At 33.2% G+C, this 24973-nt stretch overlaps 1 pseudogene; it reads left to right on the top strand.

Moving 5' to 3' along the window:
* Positions 1–239: 239 nt before the first annotated feature.
* Positions 240–24973, top strand: LOC149532084 (protein CTR9 homolog; annotated as a pseudogene).

The raw sequence follows: 24973 nt of genomic DNA, 5'->3' as shown, positions 1-24973 counted from the left end.
GTAATCATGCTATTTATCCATGGATTTCATGCTATTTATCATACTAGAGTCTAGACATGTTCTCCTTTGCATCGCCATTTATTGAAATTGTCTAAGTTTTAATGCATTTATTTTTTGTACTTTTGAAGGTATCCTCATTTGGTTACTAATGTTGTATATTGTGATGTAGATTGCGATTGAGACTGCATCATTCTCCAAATATGTTGGTTTTACAGGTGTCCGTCTTGGATGGACAGTTATTCTTGATGAGCTTTGATTCTCTGATGGATTCCCTATTGTAAATGATTTCAATCGTATCATGTGTACTTGTTTCAATGGTGCATCTAATATTGCACAAGCTGGTGGATTAGCTTGCCTTTCTCCAGAAGGGTTAAAGGTAAGAAGTGCTCTTCAAAATGGTTGTTTTGACAGATATGTAATATCTGGGTTTCTGTTGTGTCATATTTTATCATTTTCAAGTTATGTTTTTGATAACAGACATTGATAAGGTAGCAAAAGGCAAATAAAGCACTCATTGATAATTTACCTTATCTATTCTTTATCAATGATTAATTAACTTACCTAATTCGTATGAATCATACTTGTTCTTGCTGATATGAAAAGAAAAAACAATATGTCAAAAAAGAGTCATTGATAAGATAGTTGTTGTCAAATTTTCTTTGACCTTTCCTCTGTTGGATTGAGATTGCTTATTATAAGAAAGCATGGTTTTGGTCACAGAGATCTGGAAAGCTATAGGGAAGTTTATTTGAGACTAAAATAATGATCGTTCACTTTAACTTGCATTAGTGCTAAAATCTTTCATATGATGATTATTAATGTGGGATGCTCAATTTTGTTGCAGGCCATGCATGGAGTTGTTGAATTTTATAAAGAGAATACTAGAATCATTGTGGAAACATTTACTTCACTTGGGTTTGATGTCTTTGGAGGAAAAATTGCGCCATATGTATGGGTTCGATTTCCTCCTCAAAATTCATGGGATATTTTTACTGAGATCCTTGAGAAAGCACATATAGTTACAACTCCAGGAAGTGGGTTTGGACCTGTAAGTGAAGGTTTTATAAGGATGAGTGCCTTTGGTCACAAAGAGAACATATTAGAAGCTTCATTTGTCAATATATCTTCATTTGTCAATATCTTCATTTGTCAATATATCTTATGTAGGATTTATGCCCAGATTGAGATTGAGATTTATAAGCAATTGTGTTAGCATATGAATTACATACCTTTCATATTTACAATAACAAAATTTAAATAGAAAAATTGAGGATTATGTGTGGTAGTATGTTGGAGAAATAACTCCTATTTTAGGGATTTTGACAAAATAACATAGCGAGAAATATTGAATTCAAAAGGATGAGAATGTGAAGGAACAAGAGGTGTAGGTGAAGGTTCAAATCACATGAAAAGTCATTTGTACACACTGTGAATTTTGTTGTACATTATGTTGTATTTTAAGAGTGCTCCCCCAAGGTAGATGTGTTAGGCTTGGTACTTTGTCTCTTTACTTCACTGATATATGTGTTTGAATTAGTCTACACACAAATAATTAACATGTTACCAAAGCTGATACGCCTTTTGTGAGCTTGCAAGGAGCTAAGGAACGGAAGAGAAAGATGGAAGCAGGGTGATATCAGGAAAAATCTCTTAATGAGTTTCCATCTTTAGAGTTTCCACAGGAGAACAAGCAGGGATTCCCTAAAAAGGATAATCTATTGGTTGGGTATAGACACATAATCCATGTGATCAAAGCTTTAGTAGCAACGGAAAATACTAAAAAAAAAGAATGGATTTTAGATGTGGTGGAAACACTTAGCTTTAAATTCTTTAGGATTCTCAGACTACATTGTTATCTGAAGATATAGATTAGATTTTGTGATGCTTCACACTTAAATATGATGTATAGTGTATATGCACTTCTTTTTTGATATGCAACAAAGCACAAAATGGAATTGATGACATTATAAAATAACAATCACTAATGACAACATTATATATTGTTATCATAGTTAACAGAATACTACAGAATATGGGATTTGATATCTTCAATGATGGATTTCATCAGGATTTACATGCAGATTAAGTGCAGATTTGATGCACACATGACCCAAAAGAAAATAGGGGATAGGAAACTCAAGATAGCGAGCAATTATTGTAAAAGAAAGGGAAAGTCAACAAGTATAGTGGTCAAGGCATTGCCTATTTTTATGACTCAAAATCTAACATGGTACATCATATCACAAGATTCGGTTGTCACAACTTTAAGTAGGAATTTCTTAGTTGAATTTGAGTTTGAGTTTAGCGAAGATAAATTTTAAGAAAAGAACCGACAAGAGACATAGGCTCTAAAATTTGTCACTAAATATGAATAAAGGGCTTCATTTTGTCAATATATCTTATGTAGGATTTATGCCTAGATTGAGATTTAGATTTATAAGCAATTGTGTTAGCATATGAATTACATACCTTTCATCAATAGATAGATTAAATTGAGCTAGTTGAAATTGTTGATACTAAAGTTGAACCCTAAATTTGCTCATTAATGTACTAGTAGTTAATACTATTGCATACCTTTTTGGATTTGCTGGTGTACTTTCTTTTGGATGTTTCCCTTTCTCCTTTGCATCCAAAATGAACTCATTCCAGTCCCTTACTGAAACAAAGGGAGGATGCTCGTACTTTAGGTTTAGGACAAGGCTCTTTCTATATGTGTCCCTCACAACCTTAAGATGTCTGGTAGCTTTTTGTAACAATTTCTTACGATCAAAAATATTACAACCAAACTCATGCTCTATATCTTTGATGAGCTCATCTTTTAATTTTTGATATTGGTAGTTCCACCTTTTAAGAAAAAACACAAAATTGTTAGACATAGCTAGTATAAGAAAAGACCCGAATGAAAGGAAAAATGTTGCACCAATTAATGATATGAAAAAAAATAGTGGGATAAAATTAGTTCAGTTATGATGTACCGCAACCTAGTATGTATGGTGGGCCTGAATCTTCACAGTGTGAGGTCATAAAGCCTCCTATAAAATGTATCATTTCTTGCAAAAAATGTCATGGGATAATTAATAGTAAAAACCATTAAAATGAATAATATGAAAGAAGACTCCCACTTTTGGTTCTCTATAGAAAAATTGGTTAGTATCTTCTACTGAAAACATGAAATTGCAATGTACCAAATTACTAAACTAGAGAATTACTGGTATAGACAAAAGGTCATTGATAATTCAGATGATCCTACCAAACCCCTAATAAAAAGGAATTCCATAATAATTAAACAACTTGCACAATACGACACACTAAAGAAGGTCATGAGGCATCACTCCACATCAAAAGCCCTTGCATTCACCACTTCCTATCATGTTTACATCTTGCAAGAAAATCCTTATTACAATATAAAAAATAATTATTTAAAGTACCTGGAATCTTAGGACATTTCATAGGCATTAATTCATTATCATCAATCAACAACGATGTCTCCATAGATCTTGTGCTAGAAACACGGGTAGCTCTAGGAAATGATGGTGAATTATCACCAATAGATGCACTATGATCTGCATTTGGCGATGTACTAGATGGTGCATCTCCTACCACAAAAAAAACAATACACTATGTGATGCATCCCAAGATTAAAGTACATATTATCAACTCATAATTAACACAAAACCAAATATAGAAAAACAAGGATTTACTAGCTAGATGTCCCCTTGTTGCCGACATTGCAGTCGACAATCTCGTATGGGCATCTGTCAACCTCGTAGGAGTCTCCTGCACTAGATGACTTGAACAATACATTGTTAGCAAAGACATTTTGAAATAATAAAAGTAAGAGTTAAGAAGTTTTGAATGTTAGAAATAAAAAATTCCTTCTAACTTGTCAACTAAAAGATTATTTTACTAGTGGCGGCCGAAGCTCTACTACTATTGGCCTCACCGCGTTGTCCTTGACCAGGTTGTGGATCAATTGCCAAAAATTTCTATATAACAAGAATTTAGTAGTTAAAGTTTCTTACAACTCTTTAAAAAAATTGTATTAATAAAGTATTTTTGCACATATTACATATTTTACTTCACAACATAAAATATTATAAAATATAAATCTTTATTGAACTTTTGTTATACCTAAATATTCATTGGAGCTTACTTCATAACATTGAGCTTGCGCTTTCAAATCTGATAGCTTCTTCATCATCTCCTCGGGTTCCACATTTGCCTCATCCAAAATATTCATTGCTTCTATATTAATTTTTCTAATTTTTTTCTTCAACATTTTTATGAAATTGGGAGTATCAGAAATATCCTCATCAGAATGCATAGCTAGTGGCTCGGTGCTTACTGCTGCTGCTTTACCCTTATCCTAAACATCAAATTGTGAGAGGAATATCAGTAAAACTATCATTAAAGCTCAAAAACCATAAATAAAATAACGTAATAATATAACATTTTTCAACTATCTAATTTGTACAATTTCAAAAAGGTTTACCCTTGTTGAAGAAGGGGTGGGAGTAGCATCCTGGTGACCTCTATCATCTGTCAGATCCATATCGTCTTGTCACAAAGATTAAACATAAAAAATTTAGCTAACTGAAAGTAATAGATAGCAAAAAAAAACTTATTAACAAAATGGTAAATAGTACTTACAGCCCTCATGATAGTAACTTTTTTTGTATCTATGCGATTTAAATGGTAATTAGTTAGCAGTTCTTCCCCTGCACTTATTGATTTTATTACACAAACAAAAACTTCATTCCCCTCACACACCTCAAAAATGCAATTGGGTTGCTTACTAGTTGAAGAAGGTCGCGTACTATTTATAAAAATTGCAATATTACCTATTGCTTTTGGTCTCCCATCAATGTACATAGTAAATCTTTTACTTTGATCATTTTCTTTCTGTTGTATATAATTAGCTGATACCCCATACCTGCGCATACTTTTTTTATATCGAACAATCCACATCCAATCATTGTAATTGTAACATGGACCGACATACTTGAACAATTCGAAAACTTTGTTGTAACATACCTTTATCCCATCCATGGAAAATAGGCCCAAACCATCTAATGAGAATGGAGCAATGTGATATATCCTCTCATTAACAAAAAAAATGTGTTAATTGGAGGTAGCTCATTGGGTATCCATTCTTTTCAATGTGTGAGTACCGAAAGGGCACCTTGATGTCGCCTTTGGTCTCATCATCATAAGAACATGACCCCCCATTAGCAAGGAAAAATTGCATGCGTTTATCAATTTTTTTTCTATTCTTTTGACCTCTAGTTGATCTCCCTCTTTTAGCCGTACTACATGTAGAGCTTTCATCTACCATTTCCTCATTTCCCTCATTTGATGTAGATAGATCTGACAAGTACCTATTTGGTGGGTCCTACAATCCATCAAATGGAAAGTGAAAGTGACATATATAAAATGTAGTAAGTTGAAAGTGATTATACAATTATATTTCTATAATTATATTTTTATACGGACCTTCTTTGTCTATATATACATTATATGATTATATAATATGTCTATTTATAACATATGTGCTCAGTGATAAACAAGAAGAATATAAGAAAATTATGTCTATTTATTGACTTATACCTGCTGATCCATGTCACTGTGCACATTCCACGCCAAACGGGTCAAATCTCCTATAGTCAATTGACTATTTGCAAAAAGGGTGACAATCAGACATAATATAAACATTGGTAATTATAAATAACACATGTTGTAATCATTAGAAATGAACACAATAAATATGTAATCAAATTTCCTGAATATGTTAATCATTTACCTTAAGTTAGCTAAAAATTACATGATACATGTTTGCTACAAATAACTTAGAAGAAAACATGAACAATAGGCAACATCGCAAACATGAACAAATTTCCCTTATATATGGAATGCAAGATCGTCAACAGAAGGGGTGACAATGTACCTGTAGTCAATTGATTATTTGCAAAAAGGGTCATAATCATACACAACATAAACATTGGTAACTATAAATAACATATGTTGTAATCATTAGAAATGAACACAATAAATATGTAATCAAATTTCTTGCATATGTTAATCATTTATCTTAAGTTCGCTAAAAATTACATGATACATGTATGCTAAAAATAACTTAGAAGATGACATGAACAATATGCAACATCGTAAACATGAACAAATTTACCTTATATATAGAATGCAAGATCGTCAACAGAAGGGGTGACGACATTTTTAGTCATTGATTATCTTCATCATCATTATCATAATCATCATCATTGCCATCATCACCATCATCATCACCATCATCATCACTTAAAGTTCCACTACTAGTACCACCCATTCTTGTTGGACGTGGATTACTCCTTGAAAACCCATTTATATTGATTTTGAGAAAATCATTTGGGAGGGGGGACACTAACCTAAATGGTTCACTTTCTTGACTTGTTGAACTCTGGGACCAAACCTATTTTGTGAAGAAAGAGAAAAGCATTGATCCAAGTGATTAGCAATGTGGAGATCCAAATGAACAATTGACTGAGATAGCTCTTGTTTCGACAGACCACCCTCTCATGAAATCTCATTCATATTATAATCTTGCACGATCTTATCATAGCAAAGGTGATTATGAAATTGCTGGCCGCTACTACATGGCATTAGTCAAGGAAAGCCAGAAGCCACAGGATTTTGTGTTTCCATACTTTGGGTTGGGACAGGTTAAAAGAAATTGGGAGATCTTAAGAGTTCTCTCTCAAATTTTGAAAAGGTTTTGGAGGTTCACCCTGAGAACTGTGAGAGCTTGAAAGCTGTAGGCCATATATATTCTCAACAAGGGCAGCGAGAGAAGGCTTTGGAAATTCTAAGAAAGGCAGCTCGCATAGATCCACGTGATGCTCATTCCTTTATTAATATGGGTGAGTTATTGATATCATCAGACCCCAGTGTAGCCTTAGATTCTCTTAACACAGCAAAGTCTCTTCTGAAGAAGAGCAAAGAAGATGTACCCATTGAATTGGTAAACAACATTGGGGTTCTTCATTTTGAGCATGATGAACTAGAGTTGGCTCAGCAAACTTTCATGGAGGCATTAGGAAATGGCGTTTGGGTTGAATTCATCAATAAAAGCCTCAGTATCAATTCTGAAGTTTTTCCTGTGTGTTTAAAGGATATGGAATTCTTCCATCGACTAGAAGAAGAAGGTGTTTCACTTGAGTTGCGTGGGATAAAGTGACAACACTATTTAAATTGAATTGATTTTTAAATACTATTTAAATATAATTTAAAATATGAATTTATCCATGAGAAATCCAATGAATAGGTGCTCCTGCATCATAGACGAAGATGCTGATGCAAGGTATGATGTTACTGACTTCCCTCTTAGCGCCCTAGTCCACCAACTCATACATGAAACCATGGGACAAAAAAGAAAAAATTTTGGATTTAGAAGCTTTTTCGATTGGTTATTAGGAGTATGAACAAGGTCTGCATGTCAGATTCGAATGAAGCCCTAAGATTCATTCAAAGCCCACACACCAATATCGGCATGGAGGCTTCGAGTGAAGCCCCTTGGGACCTTCATTCAAAGATTTTTCTTCATTTGAAGCCCCTAAAATTTAGCTTCCCCACTTTCCATCTAATTTCTTCATTATGGAAAGTGGGAACTATTATTGTGGCCCTACCCAGGAACAAAATTTTATCACCTAATTTTCCTTTTTTTGACTTCATGATCTTTCTATGAAGCAAATAAAATAATAACTAACATTTTCTATGTTTCAAACTTCTATGTTGACTAAAAAAAATTTTCTGAAATAACTTTATTTGACAAATTCCATTAAAAAATTATAACCTTTTTCAACCTAGACTTATATTAGACATTTTATAAGTTACACTAGATTAACATGTTTAAAAGTAACTACACATATCTAAATGTGTGCACTACATAAGTGTGCGATAAAAATATATATGTATATTTCAATCTATCTTGACATATGTTCATAATCACTCGTATGAAAAGGAATGTATTCAAATATTTCAAGCTCATCTTTGTCATTTGGCTCCCCAAAAATGTGCATACAAGTAACAAAATATTATAGAAAGTCAAGCATTCAAACTATTTGCTAAATGTTACAAGAGAACGATAGATCGTTCATTGTTGAATATATAAAATATTTGATATACCAGAGAATAACTATTTTATAAATGAAAACTTTCATACATGGGATGAAGCATTCTGGTTGTTTGAAAGTCTATTGGACATTGTGAGCTTGCATAAAAAATATCACAATAGTCCTTGAATGCTTGAATGTTCTTTTTTCACCTATAAGTAGTGGTGAATATAGAAATAATGAGACATTTTATTTAATCTACTATATGGATTTGAAGCAAACAAAATTATTATAGCAACAAAATGCAAAGGAAAATCAATATATTTAATTTAAAATAGTCTAAATGTGTTCATACAAAAACTATAAATGATTATCCCTATTTAATTGATCTTTATATATTCCTAGTTTTTCAGCTAATGACCAGCCAAATGAAGCCCATAAAGACAACAAGACACAATTTATACCCAAATTAGCATTTTAGAATATTATGAGTGAACCACTTTTCTTTCTTTGTAGCCTATTTTATCTTGGAAATAGGATACCAAATCATGTTGTTATCCTTGATTTGTAATCTTATCCTAGTTGATATTTTCTAAAAAAAAATTCAATAATCTATTTAGATAACTTGTCTTTTATAGTGTTAACCATTCTCCAAAAATACATATTTTTTTTCTAAAAATATCTTCGAACTCAATGGAAAGCTCATGATTCAACTACCTCTTGTCTCCTATTGAGGTATTTTGGGGATGATATAATAAATAATTCATTCCATCCTACATTGGTAATACTTCTTATTTGGTGAATACATCATTTCATCAAAAAGACTCTTTGTGTGGTGAACCTTTAGTATTTTACCTATACAGTAGATAGATCAGAAGCAACAACATATTTAAATAAACTAAATATCTCTAGAAACATATATGTATATATGTAATAATGTAAATCAAATCAATCTGGAATATTTTCAAGATATAAGTTAAATTCTCATGGATCATTTAGAAGTCATATGTCACAAAAATATTCAAGTGGGTTACAATTTCTTATTTTTGAAAAATAAATCAAATATTGAATAAATTTGAACCTAAGATTTATTTAAAATAATTTTAAGATATATATTCAATAAAAAAAAATAAAAATAAAAGATAATAGAACTATATCATTGAACATAAGAGGAACAAAATTTCATCACTTGATTTTCCTTTTGTTGACTTCAAAATCTTTCTATGAAACAAATTAAAAAAAAAAAACATTTTCTATGTTTCAAACTTCTATATTGACTACAAAACATCTTCTCAAATAACTTTATTTGGTGAATTCAATTTAAAAGATGAGAACCATTTTCAACATAAACTTATACTAGATTTTCAACAATTTTCAAACTTCTATTTTGACTACAAAAGATCTCTTGGAATATAGATCATCCATTGTTGAATATGTAAAATATTTCATATACCATACTATTTAATCTTGCTAGGCTGTTTGAATAGCTACATGACACTGAAAAAGCAAATCTTTTGTACAGGCTAATATTGTTCAAGTTTCCTGATTATGTGGATGCATATTTATGACTTGCAGCCATGGCCCAGGCTCGAAATGAGATCCAACTAAGCCTAGAATTGATTGGGGAGGCACTTAAGGTGGATAAAACCTCAGTAAATGTGATTACCATGCTTGGAAACCTGGAACTGAAAATAGATGACTGGCTTAAAGCAAAAGAAACAATTAAAACTGCACAAAATGTATCAGATGGTAAGGATCCTTATGCTAACATTTCTCTTGGAAATTGGAATTATTTTGTAGCTTCATGCAATGAGAAGAAGGATCCAGATGTGGAGAGAATACATCTTGATAAGGCTAGGGAACTGTATTGTAAAGTGGTGGCTCAGAGACTTGGAAATGTCTATGCTGCAAATGGGGCAGGCATTGTGCTAGCTGAAAGGGGTCATTTTGATATTACAAAGGAAATTTTCACACAGGTTCAAGAAGTTATAGCAGGAAACATCTTTGTTCAGATGCCTGATGTGTGGGTAAATCTAGCACATGTTTACTTTGCACAAGGACAGTTTGGGCTTGCAGTGAAAATGTATCAAAATTGTTTGAGGAAATTCTATTTTGGCACTGACACCCAAATTTTATTATATTTAGCTTGATCAGATTATGAAGAAAAAAAATGGCAAGATTGTAAAATAACATTATTAAGGGCAGTACATTTGGCACCCTCAAATTACATATTATTGTTTGATGTTGGTGTTGCCATGCAGAAGTTTTCAACTTCGACACTTCAAAAGCAAAAACGTACTACTGATGAGGTTCGTCAAGCAGTGTCTAAATTAAAGAATGCGCTCCGTGTGTTTAGCCAACTATCAGTAGTTCCAAACCCTCATACACATGGCAGGTTTCAAGGATTAATACAGGCCACCCACGTTGCAGCCCTATATGATTGCTTTCACAACCTGCCATCTTCGTGCATTTTTTCTATATGTATGCTAATTTGATTTAAGGAACTGTTAGGCTATGTAATTGTATGATTTGATCATGAGAAAAACTTTGTGGAAAAATGAAATATGATACAAAAAACAAGGAATATGCACCATGTTTTAATGAATTTTTAAAAATGTCAAGGTTGATTTTGCAAGATGAGCATCATAGAACTTTACAAAATTATGAAGACAAGGCAAATTTTGTGTTGCTGAACAAGAAAGCATATTTCTAATTGAAGTATTGACATAAAAAGTTTAGTAACTGTCCTAGAAAGTAATCTTGACGAAAGAGAGCATATTCTTAAAGTAGTGGCTTGGTAGAAATCCATTAAAAGTGTCCATTAAAAAACATAATACAGCCTGAATATGTCAGTATATGGCAGAGAGTTTTACATGGCATTCCTGGGATAAATAGAATAGTAGTCAAGCCCTATTCAAGAATGAAAAAGCTTGTTATTTTCCAAGGAGAGGCCTTCTATCAAGACAAATCATTAAATGTGGAGTGCACTTTGTAACAGACACAAAAGATTGCATGAAAGTTGTGAAAGGGGTGCAGAAGATGCTCACTTTTTCCTTGCAGAGTAACAAGTAGTTGGTGTTGCTATTTCTATTAGTGTGAATTATGCAAAGTAGGCAATTGCATTTGATAAGAAACTCAGTGTCAATTCAGACGACATCCATTTCAAAGGAAGAAGACCTGATAAAGATAAGGCTCTTCAAGCCCTAAGGAGATCAAAAGCGTTCAAAATTCTAGAACCCTACATAGTTGAGAGAAGACAGAGTGTGCAGAGTTTCCCCTAATAGTTGAGATCATGAACATAATCCAAATAGGCAGTTTGTGGAAAGTCGCATAGTATGAGTGAAGAATCTAATGAAATGATACACTGCATATCATAAAAAGTGAAAAAATAAAACCCCAAAAAAAACTTTAAAATACCATGTGATCGGAGCATGAAGGAGGTGGCAAGAACAAGAGCTAAAAAAAAAGGGTGATGTCATTCAAGAAAGTACAAATGGAAGTCTACAATCATAGCAATGAGTCACAATAAAGTTTTATTACAATGTTCTACAATCAAATGCACCCGTCAATGATCTGTAGCAGACATGCCCTTGTGCCCTTTTCTATGGAGACCAGACTTTTTTGCTTCCCTCGCGCCAATGTTGATGGAGACCGGACTTGTAGCTTCACCAAATGAAATGTGAATTACATTTTTGCCCTTTTTTTTTTGTTTTATGCTGCCGTGTGTGTCGCAATTCTGACAAAATTAATTTGTCACAATTGCGACCAACACAGGCATGTTATTAAAAAAAAAAAAAAATTTTCTTTATAACGTGACCAACCAACCCATTTAAAAAACTTGGTCGTAATTTTTGGTCGCGATTTAGGGTGAAATGCACTAGTGACAACATTTTGGCATGTTGTGCATTTTGGTTTGAAAAATATTGAAACTCAAGGGTAAGTGTTGGAACATGGTGAATATGTCAAAACAAACTCAATGAAGCCTTAAAAGCTCCTGGAGTTGACCATTTGTGGGATTTGACCATCAGGACCTAGAAGGGTCACTTGGCACATTGTTACAAATTTACTCAATTTAGGTTGTTAGTTGGGTCCATCACCCTATCCTCTACATCACTTGTATATTGTCAACATTTGGGACTGAGGCAACATGTTGCATTTGATCCTCTCCATAATCATCTTTATGTTCAAGTGCATCATGGTTCATAGTGTTTCTCCTTTTTGTTGGTTCATCATGGTTACCTTGCATTATTACAACCATGCCAACTCTTCCTCCATTGGTTACCATGCTTAGAATCATTGGAAAAATTGCATATACTCTGAATTTTTAGTAGCAAGGTTCTCACAAAAAACTTTTACAATACTATAAAAATAATCTTCTAAGCTTTGGTTAGCTACCATCTCCAAATGAGCTATTCATTAATATGGTGATTTAACATCATTCTAATATGTTGAGCTCTTAGGCCGACCCCTTGAAACAAGAGTAAAATAGATAAGAATTTCTTTGCATGCAGTCTCAAGCCTCTCCAAATGAACTAGTCATTACCAAGGTGGTTCAACATCACCCATTAGTGTTGAACCCTTAGGCCCACCCTTCCAACTGAGAGGAAAATTGGTTTTTAGTCCAATAACATTAATGAAATACAAGGAACACTAGTGCAAAGCACCTAATCATTTTTCTTTTCTTGATGTAATAAGGTCTAGGGATAGATCTAATGATCTCCCTGTGACCATCCACATTTGTAATGGACACAAGACCCCATGGTGCAACTATAAGCCTTAGCCATCAATTGGTCCAATAAAGTGGATTTTTGGTAAATTCCATATTTTTTAAGGTAAGTCTAGATGTTTAGAACATTATTAGGGTCCTTAGGAGTTTTTAGAGTCCATTTGCAATCAAATTTGCAATAAAACTTGTCTTAGCACAAAAATTGCAAAAAGTTGCTTAGCAACTTTTGCAATTTTCTTGACAACTTTTCAAAATCTAACTCCAAATGGCTATAATTGTTTGAATTGTTAGTGCCATTAGCTCCAAGTGGGTGGGTGAACCCTAGTGACACTCTTTTTCCAGCCACGAAGACCATCCATCATCCGCGGCCACCCTATACCGAGGAGTCCCCAAGGTTCTCTAAGTGTGTTTTGAGGTCGATCTTTCGAGGGTCATAACTCAGAGCTCGTGAGGGCTATTGATGAACTGTTGAATGCTACAAGATGGTTATGTTGAGGCCTAAAATAACCTATCTCATTTTTGAGAGATCACATTTCGTTTGCATTTGGCATAGCGATCTCGCTCGATGCCAAAACTCGCAATGTGCATTAGTTCATAGGTGCACCACAACGTAACTTTGACACCGCTGATCTTGGCATCAAATCATTAGCGCCATTAGGTCCAAATGGGCAGGGAACCCTAGTGACACCCTTGTTCCAGCCACGGAGACCATCCATCATTTGCGGCCACCCTGTACTGAGGAGTCTCTAAGGTGCTCTAAGTTCATTTCGAGGGCAATCTTTCGAGGGTCATAACTCAGAACTCGTGAGGGCTATCAATGAACTGTCAAATGCTACAAGATAGTGATGTTGAGCCCTAAAATAAGCTATCTCATTTTTGAGAGATCAAATTCCATTTGGATTTGGCACAATGATCTCTCTCGATGCCAAATCTCGTAGTGTGCCTCAGTTCATAGGTGCACCACAATGTAACTTTGAAACCGCTGATCTTGGCATCGAATTGTTAGTGCCATTAGCTTTGGATGGGCGGGTGAACCCTAGTGACACCCTTGTTCTAGTCACAGAGACCATCCATCATCCCCAACCACCCCGTATTGAGGAGTCCCCAAGGTTCTCTAAGTGCGTTTTGAGGTCGATATTTCAAGGGTCATAACTCGAAGCTCGTGAGGGCTATCGATGAACTGTTGAACACTACATGACGGTGATGTTGAGGCCTAAAATAACCTATCTCATGTTTGAGAGATCACATTCTGTTTGCATTCGGCACAATGATCTCCCTCGATGCCAAAACTCACAATGTGACTCAGTTCATAGGTGCACCATAGCGTAACTTTGACACCGCTGATCTTGGCATCGAATCATCAGTGCCATTAGCTCTGGATGGGCAGGTGAACCCTAGTGAAACCCTTGTTTTGGCCATGGAGACCATCCATCATTTGCAGCCACCCTGTACTGAGGAGTCTCCAAGGTGCTCTAAGTGCATTTCGAGGTCGATCTTTCAAGGGTCATAATTTAGAGCTCGTGAGGGCTATCAATGAATCGTCAAATCTTACAGGACAATGATGCTGAGGCTTAAAATAACCTATCTCATTTTTGAGAGATCACATTCCATTTGGATTCGGCATAGCGATCTTGCTCGATGCCAAAACTCGCAATGTGTCTCAGTTCATAGGTGCACCACAACGTAACTTTGAAACCGTTGATCTTGGCATCGAATTGTCAGTGCCATTAGCTCCAAATGGGTGGGTGAACCCTTGTCACACCCTTGTTTTAGCCATGGAGACCATCCATCATTTGCGGCCACCTTGTACCAAGGAGTCTCCAAGGTGCTCTAAGTGCATTTCGAGGTCAATCTTTCGATGGTCATAACTCGAACCTCGTGAGGGCTATCGATAAACTGTTGAATGCTATAGGATGGTAATGCTAAGACCTAAAATAAACCATCTCATTTTTGAGAGATCACATCCCATTTGGATTTGGCACATCGATCTCGCTTGATGCCAAAACTCGCAGTGTGCCTCAGTTCATAAGTGCACCATAGCATAACTTTGAAACCACTGATCTTGGCATCGAATCGTCAGCGCCATTAGCTTTGGGTGGGCAGATGAAACCTAGTCACACCCTTGTTCTAACCATGGAGACCATCCATCATCCGCGACCACCCCGTATCAAGGAGTCTCCAAGGTGCTCTAAGTGCCTTTCAAGGTCGATATTTTGAGGGTCATAACTTGGAGCTCGTGAGGGCTATCAATGAACTATTGAATGCTATAGGATGGTGATGTTGAGGCCTAAAATAATCTATCTCATTTTTGAGAAATCACATTCCATTTGCATTCGGTACAACGATCTCGCTCGATGCCAAAACTCGCAGTGTGCCTCAGTTCATAGGTGCACCACAACATAACTTTGAAACCACTGATCTTGGCATCGAATCATCAGTGCAATTAGCTCTGAGTGGGTGGCTGAACCCTAGTCACACCCTTTTTTGGACCACAAAGACCATCCATCATTTGCGGCCACTCCATACTGAGGAGTCTCCAAGGTGCTCTAAGTGCCTTTCGAGGTTGATCTTTCGAGGGTCATAACTTAGAGCTCGTGAGGGCTATCGATGAACTATCAAATGCTACATGATGCTGATGCTAAGGCATAAAATAATCTATCTCATTTTCGAGAGATCACATTCTGTTTGCATTCGACACAATGATCTCGCTTGATGCCAAAACTCATAGCGTGTCTCAGTTCATAGGTGCACCACATCGTAACTTTGAAACCGCTAATCTTGGCATCAAATTGTTAGTGCCATTAGCTCTGGGTGGGCGGGTGAACCTTAGTGACACCCTTGTTCTAGCCATGGAGACCATCCATCGTCCGTGGCCACCCTGTACCGAGGAGTCTCCAAGGTGCTCTAAGTGCATTTTGAGGTCGATATTTCAAGGGTCATAACTCAGAGCTCGTGAGGGCTATTAATGAACTGTTGAATGCTACAAGACAACGATGCTAAGGCTTAAAATAACTCAGAGCTTATGAGGGCTATTAATGAATTGTCCAATCAAGTCTCTTAAGTTGAGATATTTTGAAGTTATGTTGAAATTGAAAAGTTGTAGTATGAGGATAGTAACAAAGTGAAGTGCTAGTTATCAAAAATTATGAATCTATGAATGACTTGGTGGTTGGGAATAGAATCCATGGTTGAGGAGTGGAATCCTTAATTGTGTTGAGATTAAATTTGAAGCCAAGAGTTAGTTTCAAGGTTGAAGGTGGAGTTTAAAATCAGATTTGGGGTTATCTGAACCTTGTGTAGGAGATTAACAAGTGTGTTTATGTCATGATAGCACTTCAAATTATACATTGAATCCAAATTTGATAATAAAGGTTGTCAAAATGTTATTCAAAAATTATTGCATTTGAATCGAATATAAAAAAACATAATCAAAATTAATGATATTCCATAAACATGAACAATACACGATCCATGATAAATTGAACAATACTAGATACTAAATTAATATGTATATCATTGTGCACATAAATGAAAAAAATATATATCAAAATACATGGATCCATAGACAAAATTTTACACAAATATATATCAAAGATCATGTATCCATAGACAAAGTACTCAAATATATATCAAAATACATAGATCCATATACAAAATGTGGCTGATCATGCCATTAGAATGTGTATAATATCAATGTTTTTGTATAGAATGTGGCATATGCCATCTCAAAATGTCTCATGATGCATCCTATGAAAACTATACTATCCTAGGGTGCTGGTGGATGATCAAAATGCAGCCTCTTTGCTGCACTAGGTGGATCGGATGCCTCCTACATAAACAAAAAATGAAAACCCAAAGTTAGACTACTAAATTTATATGATTTTACGTATCTAACATTGAATTAATCAAATGCATAATGATATTTTTTGTAATGGAGATTTATAATATCAAAATTTCATAATAAATACCTCTCTCGTCGACCTCCTATGTCAGTCAGGAGTCTTGTCGTATGCCCTCGACAATGTTGGTACCTCTTTGATTGTGGGCTATATATGTTCAAATACGTTTGTCAGATGAATCTACAATTTAAACTATAACATTATAATTCATAGCATTCTAAATTTATAACATATTTAATCATGAATTCAAACTACAACTTACTATTGTAAGCTCCTCCTCAGGAGTGAGTGGTCGCGTCATCAAATCTACATAACTCTCCCGTCGGACTTCATGTGCACTAGGAGTCTCCTGTGAGATACAAAATAGTAGTTGTTAATATCATGAAAATTAGTTTTGAATTTATTTATGAAGATAAGGATAATAAAAAATAAATGATACTTATACATATAATGGGGCTCTCAGTGCGAATGGAAATCCCTGATGGTCTACGATGCGAAATCTGTATAGGCTCATCGCTAGTAGCCACGCCCTATATACAATAAAGAATGTAATTAAATGGGATTAACACAAACATTTTACAGGAATGCATCAATATTTAATCAAATAGAAAGTGCCTAATTACCTTTCCTTTATCAATGCGTGCTAGCTCACCCCTCGCACTTTGTCCCCCTGGGACAGGTGCTACCTGCAAGATAAAAGAAAGATTAGCAACCATATATGCTACAATATCAAATAGAAAAAAAAAAATGCGAACACAAAATAATGTACCGTAGATGTCTCAAGGCCAAATGAAATGGCCAAGAGCATGGCATATCAATCTGTTTGAGCTCCTCCTCGATCATCAACTAAACATGAATGAAGATCACATACATATAAAAGTCAATATGGCTTAAAAATTAAAATTACTCTATTGTAAAAATTAACTTTAAATCGCATATGTCATAGCAAAAAAATGTATACATGTACCAAAACCAAAGGAGTCCATGCCTCTGCATTCCCCTCCTCTCTCACATCAGGGTCTATAGCCTTTGCGCGTGTGTTTGGTGTATCCTCGTCTAATACAAAATGATACTCAGGAAGATCACCCATGGGACCCAGGAAAATATTCTTGCATGTCATGCAAGTGTGAGGCACACAAACATGTGATGAGCTAGCCGATGATGAACTGGCACCAACATCATCAACACGAGGAGGCAAGACTGACCTAGCCTGAGATATCATTAGGTTGCTCAGCCTATGAATGGCTCTAATGGTTCGAGAGCTAGCCTCTGTCATAATATCTAGATGCTGCACTCGAGGAGGAGGGGAGATATCAGTGGGGGGGACAAAAGTGCCAGCTTTCTTCTGCTGGGAAGAGGGTCTATCCTGAGGTGCTGCTAGTCCTAAGCCCATGTTGGGCTTCATGCTCCAATAGTTCACTTTAAGTTTCAACACAAATTCTGCATATAATTTTTTAAGGAAATAAAATGGTATGTCTAAATTGCCATGTGGAGGGATATCAAAGACCATCCACCAAAGATCCCAAAAGTTTGCACGTATGGCATCATTTGTGCACCATTTAATTGATAGTTTGGATTTTTTTGGGTAGACTGGTAAACCCGTTTTCGGGTTCGCAAAAAGGCTAGCCAAATCATCTTTGGTTATGTTGAGGGCCACAACCTCATCATAGTCCAAACCATCATCAAACATCTCGTGCATTTCATCATGCCAATGAAGAGAAACATTTTGTTGGTTCATAAGGGTTTCAATGTTATCCACTATGGTGTTTAATGTGGATAACATAGGAGCCAATGCGGGTACATTATTATATGTTCTATGCAAACCTCTCAACTAGGTGAGATTTTTATTTATCAAATCCTCGATTCGAGGAGGGTTTTGAGGGGGTAGAGGATCATTTGGTGGATGCTTTTGTGGGGGTATTGGATTGTTTGGTGGGGGGTTATGAGGAATATTATTCCCTGCCTCAGTGTCATCATTCTGATCAGCCGTTCCTATTGAATTGCAAAACGTAATATATATTTAAAAAAAACCTTAATTTTAACCATTTTTTTCAAAAAAACCCTAGATTCAACTAAAACAAACAAAATCATGCTAAAATCTATTGAATTTAGATTAAAAATGAGTTAAAATTTTTTTAAAAAAAACTTTAATATCCAATATCCGATCGTAGATCTGATATCTGACCACAGTGCACAATACTGGCCCCCAAATATGCTAAATAAGGGCCCGTGGGTCTTTTTTATTTTAATGTAATGTCACAGATATCAGATATCCTATACGGTATATTATATTTTATATAAGATATAAGATATATCTTATATTTTATATATAAGATATAACATATATAACATATAACATATATCTTATATTTAATATATAATATATTACATTATATTATATTTTATATTATATTATATTATTATAATATAATATATTATTATATTATATTATTATAATATAATATATTATTATATTATTATAATATATTATTATTATTATATTATATTATTATAATTTATAATATATTATTATATTATTATAATATAATATATTATTATATTATTATAATATAATATATTATTATATTATTATAATATAATATATTATTATATTATTATAATATAATATTATTATTATATTATATTATATATATATTATATTACATTAATATATATTATAATATAAAATATTATATTACATTAATATATATTATAATATAAAATATTATATTATATTATTATATTATTATAATATAATATTATTATTATATTATATAATATTATTATTATATTATATTATTATAATGTATTATATTATATTATATTATTATAATTTATAATATATTATACTTTTTAATTATATATTATATTATAATATATTACTTTTTTATTATTATATTATATTATATATATATTATATTACATTACTATATATTATAATATTAAATATTAAATATTATATTATATTATTATAATATAATACATTATAATATAATATTATTATTATAGTATAATATTATACGATTATAATATAATAATAATACTATTATTATATTATAGTATAATTATTATTATAATAATAATATTATATTATATAATATTAAATAATATATTATACTATTATAATATAATATTATTATACTATTATAATATAATATTATTATACTATTATAATATAATAATAATAATGTTATAAGGCGTTGATTATCACATATCCGATAATATTGGATATCCGATGTCAAATTGGATATCTGATAAGGCTTGGCCTTTCCTTCTAGGTTTGGTACCTGGATAGGTGGAAAAAAGTCAGAGTGGATTTTGAAGCACTTTTAGACATCTTCAAACTCTATTTTTTTCACGTTGCCACTTTTTGGCACACCATGATCCTACACACACCCTTTTAGAGTAGTAAAATGAATAATCCTTGTGTTTCTTTTGGTTTGAGTATATTTCATGCATATTTGAGAAAGTTATGAGCATTCTATGGATGACAGTTAATTCAGATTGTCATATTTTAGCCGTATTGAAGCAAAGAGTATGACTATTTAATGGCTATTTTAAGGGATGAAACCTATATTTTTGCAAAGAGGAATGGATTATATTTCTAATGCAATTGGTTTGGTATTATTTTGTTAAATTTTGCAAAAGTTATTATAGTTGTAGTGAAAACTGGTTTTTAACCATCTTCAATGGAGTCACAGAAAAAAGGGGTCTCGGTGTAGAGACCATAACTTTGGATTATACCATTGGATGTTTCTGGTTTTTGGATATATTTTTAGGGACCAAATTGCACCTAAATTGGACCATTGGATTGAAGAATTAATATTTGATTAAAAGGTTATGAATCTTTGTATGCAGGTCTATCTAGAATGGTAGAATTGAAGACTACATTTTCAAGATTGATTTGTTATTTGATAATGGTGATTTTATTGATGATGGTATTGGGAAATATGTGTTAATGTATCTATAATGTTGAAGAAATTGTATTGATAATTTAAGTCTATGGTTGATTTGGGGTTCTTTGTTGGATTTACATGAACTCCAATAGTAGACATATGACTACTGATTAAGATCCATAAAAGACAACAATTTAAAAAAAGTTTTGAGAATCCAAATGCAATGATGGTGAAAACAATATAGTAGATCACAACATACGAAGTGATAGGCTATATAACATATCCAAGTCAAGATACCAAGTTAAATGCTACCAACAAATGTATAAGAACAATCACTAATTCAACCTATGATAAATCAATGACCACATTTAGAAGAACATTTCGAACAAATGAATAAAGTATTATTAATTATCTTCTTGAGAATATACAAAATAAAAAACCATTATACATCATTTGAAACTAGATTTATTCAAAGTTTCTCTAAGAATTTCTCAAGAGGTCCTCACTTTACTAAAAAGTATCTCCCAACTTTTACAATGCCAAAGCCCTTGTATTTATAGGGCTCTTTGTACAACTAACTTCCTGGGTTTGTGGCTATATCAAAAGTTAGAGTTCAGTAATTAGCCATACTTTTAACAACTAACTCTATCTTCTATAAGAATTGAAAGCCAAAACCTTAACCTTTAGTTACATAAAGTGACATAAATCACTTTTTTACACAAAACTTGTTTCAAGCTCATGATACTAAGATAAAACCAAGAGATTGGTGCTGCAAAAGTGAGCTCTATGTCCTTTCCATTTTGATCCTCAAGCCATATGTTTATCAACAACTTAACCTTCAAAAACATGTTCTATGTTTGTAATTGATAACCATCCTTTTCCTTTATGAGACTTGTAAGCTCAATCAAATTTTTTGATTCCCCTTTAACCATTTTGAATAAGAAGTTTTTTTTTTACTCTGCATTGTGAATGCATGCTTATGTAAGCATTACCAATATATCTGACAAAATTGTCATTGTACAATGCTTTGATGATTATTTATCACTTGTTCCAAAGCTTATAACATAACATAGCTAGTTCGAGAATGACTCCAAATCTGTGGATTTGCCTTTATGCCTATAGATTATGATCTCTTCAACATTCCCAAATCTTTTTCAAATGATCCATTTTGTACTTATAGAATTTGATGAAGTTGTATTCTCCCAAATAATGAATTTCCACACATCAATTAGGAGCCCACAATTCAATTTGAGTGGAGAACCCCAATTTCATTTAATGATAGGTGCATATCTTTGAGGAACTCTATCAAATGTTTAATTGTGGTAGCATTGCTATGTTTGCGCCTCTCGACCACAATGTTCGAGCTTGAAATTTTTTTTAGGAGGGTTACCATAATAAAGCATTTGGGCACATCATTTTTATTATTGAAATCAAGTCAAAGATTTATTGGGACATTTACATTGTTCCAAACCCTGCAGTAATGCCACTCCTCATGAATACATCTTTCCTATCATTTTCATTGAACACATTGTGTACAATATCTACAATTTTGATAGTCCATTAAGGAGGCATAATTTCCCTCTTTGCCGCTATTAATATTTGAGTATAATGGAGACAAGTCGCTCAAAGGATCTTCAAGACTTACAAGATAGATGTCTCCTACCATTTCTTTGGGGAAACTGCTAGTACTGGGTGTATACCAGAATAGTTTCCACCACAACATATTTAAATATGTCAATTATTCTTACAAAGTTTCTAAGACATTTCAAACTAGCCAACCTCTATTCATTTGGTGTCACTTTGGGGCATCAAGTTGTCTCTATAATAGTCGCATATCATGAAGGGCATGTTTAAGGATGATGCTCTTGATTTTAGTTACATGAGGATTCCTTTCTACTTTCAAACGCATACCTATGGACATGTTTTCCAAGTGCTTCATTGGGTTTTCTGCATCGCTGACATAGCAACACTGTTAATTCATGAATGCACTTTGACATAAGTTCACTCATGTTGGAGTTCCACAAAACTTCCATCTTCGAATCAAACATCTGATGATGTTATATCATGTGTGAATACTTCTCCTTTTATTCCACAACCGATACCCAAATGCCTTGGTTTAGCTTAGACACATCAATAAATTGCTAGAACATATTTTAAATAATCGTGTACTTTCCTCGTCAATGCCACCCTCTTTTAACATCAAAACACCTAGGCACAGCATGAAGTAGCATCTTCAATGAAACATGCGAGGCAATCACTCTTCTCAAAGTTGATAGGATTCTAACAATAATTGGAGCAATCATCTTACGCGACCCAAATTTATATTCTTTATACAAATATGCACTTCCCTAATTATTTTATTCCACTTTCTAAACATAACCTCTTTGTGGTATTTGGTCAAACAATTCACTTGTATTCTCAATGCTACTTTATTTGGTTCCCATGTATTTTCATCCGATACGCTACGAGTTTCAATGTTCAAAGCATTTACAGGGAATTAGAAAGCCACTAGACTACAAAATCTCCTTCTGCGAACGTGCATCCATGTTCCATATGCATGAAGTGGGCTTGGTTGGGTGTCTTCAACACACATTGAGAGCTCCAAAAGCTTTTTCAATATTCAATATTCATATCTACGTACTTCTCTATCGTCTAGCAAGCTGAACTTAATCCATTCATCAACCACTTGTATTGTTGCACAATATTTCATCACCATAGCCTCCAGAGATGATATAGATGTATGCCTTATCACTCGTTAGGTAGATTAAAGAGTTATTTCATGCAACTCAATAGAGAATTTGAATGCACTCACCAAGCGAGCAATACTTTTGTTGTGAGCTTCCTTTTGTGCACATGGGTTTCATGAGGAACAACTGCGAGGGCTTAGAAATCTTTCTTTCAAATTGTATTGTCTCTACATATTTTATCATAGCCATTTGTTTTGGTATCCATCTCTGCTATGCATGTTTCAAGCTACGTACTTCTCCAGTTTTGATGGCTTTCAATAATTTTCTACAACAACATTTACAAAGTTTTGGATATATTTTTCTTCTGTTATGAATCTTCCAGAAGGTGACAGTTATCTTCAAACAAGGGTTATGGTTGGAGTTCTTCAAATCTTTAGGTTAATATTAAGGAAAAAAGTTGAGATTGCAAATATCAACTCAAACTTGTTGGAAAGTTAAGATTTGGGGAGAGAGAGTACATTGGTTGACCATTGACTCCAACTCCCTAAATCTAACTCTCTAACCTTAACTTCTCCAAAAGGTTATGGTTTGGGGAGAGAGTAAGTAATTATGGCTTTAATTTTCTTGTCCCACTTAGACCCAAAATTTTGAGATTTTGGTGGAGTAAATAATAGGACAAGTTACATCATATTTGATATTTGTTATCTTTTAGAACTTTCAAAAGTGTTAGATTGTAAAATCCACTTATTTAGAAAACTATTTGTATTTGTATTTTTATTATTTAATCTTAAAAAAATGAAGAAGAAAATCAAATCTAAAAAAAATAAAAAAATGATTTAAAATTATTTGTTGATACTATAGAATGTTACTTATTGCAATAATAAAATAAAATATAATAAAATTATTAATTATCATACCATCAACTACATATATACATTTTAAATATTCATCTTACTTTATTTTTGTTTGATCAATTAAATTCCAAAATAATTAATACTTCAATGGTGTGTATGCATTTATTTTATTTTGTAACATATAATATGCAATTCAATCATATAAAAAAATATAAAAAGTCATCAATAAATAAGATTTTTTTAAATAAATAAGATTTTTTTAGTAAAATAAAATATTTTAATTTATATTTTAAGTGGTAGAAATGTATAGTCCATTGATGTAATTCAATTATTTTATGTAATTTCAATATTTCTTAAAATAACATAAATATTAATCTCTTTTAAATTCTCTTCCAACTATCTTTATCATTGTTCCTGTACTTGTCCTTATAATAACATATCATTCTCTATCTTTTACCTCTCTCTTCACATCCTTCTTTTCTATCCACGAATCTTTATTTTCCTTCCTTTCTAACTATTGGTAGGAACTTTGATACATTGCTTCTCTTTTTTTAAATTAACCATCCCCAAAATTGACAAAAAAAAAAAAATGTTGTCCTAGAAACTCATCCCCTTGTTCCTCACCTTACCCATCTTGAAAACTTGGAGTGCCATGAAAATTTGTAAATGACCTGGACTCCATTGGTAGTCTTTGTAGGATCATTATAGGTTGATGTTTTTGTGTTAATGATTTTGTAGATAGTTTGAGAAAATGTATTATTACTATTGTTGTTGTTTCAAAGATGCTAAAACCTATTGCCATTCGTTAA

Source organism: Cupressus sempervirens, chromosome 11 (assembly GCF_028749045.1).
Source record: "Cupressus sempervirens isolate cs-2001-9-10 chromosome 11, ASM2874904v1, whole genome shotgun sequence".
Classification (NCBI taxonomy): domain Eukaryota; kingdom Viridiplantae; phylum Streptophyta; class Pinopsida; order Cupressales; family Cupressaceae; genus Cupressus; species Cupressus sempervirens.
This window is presented reverse-complemented; position numbering and strand designations above follow the sequence as displayed.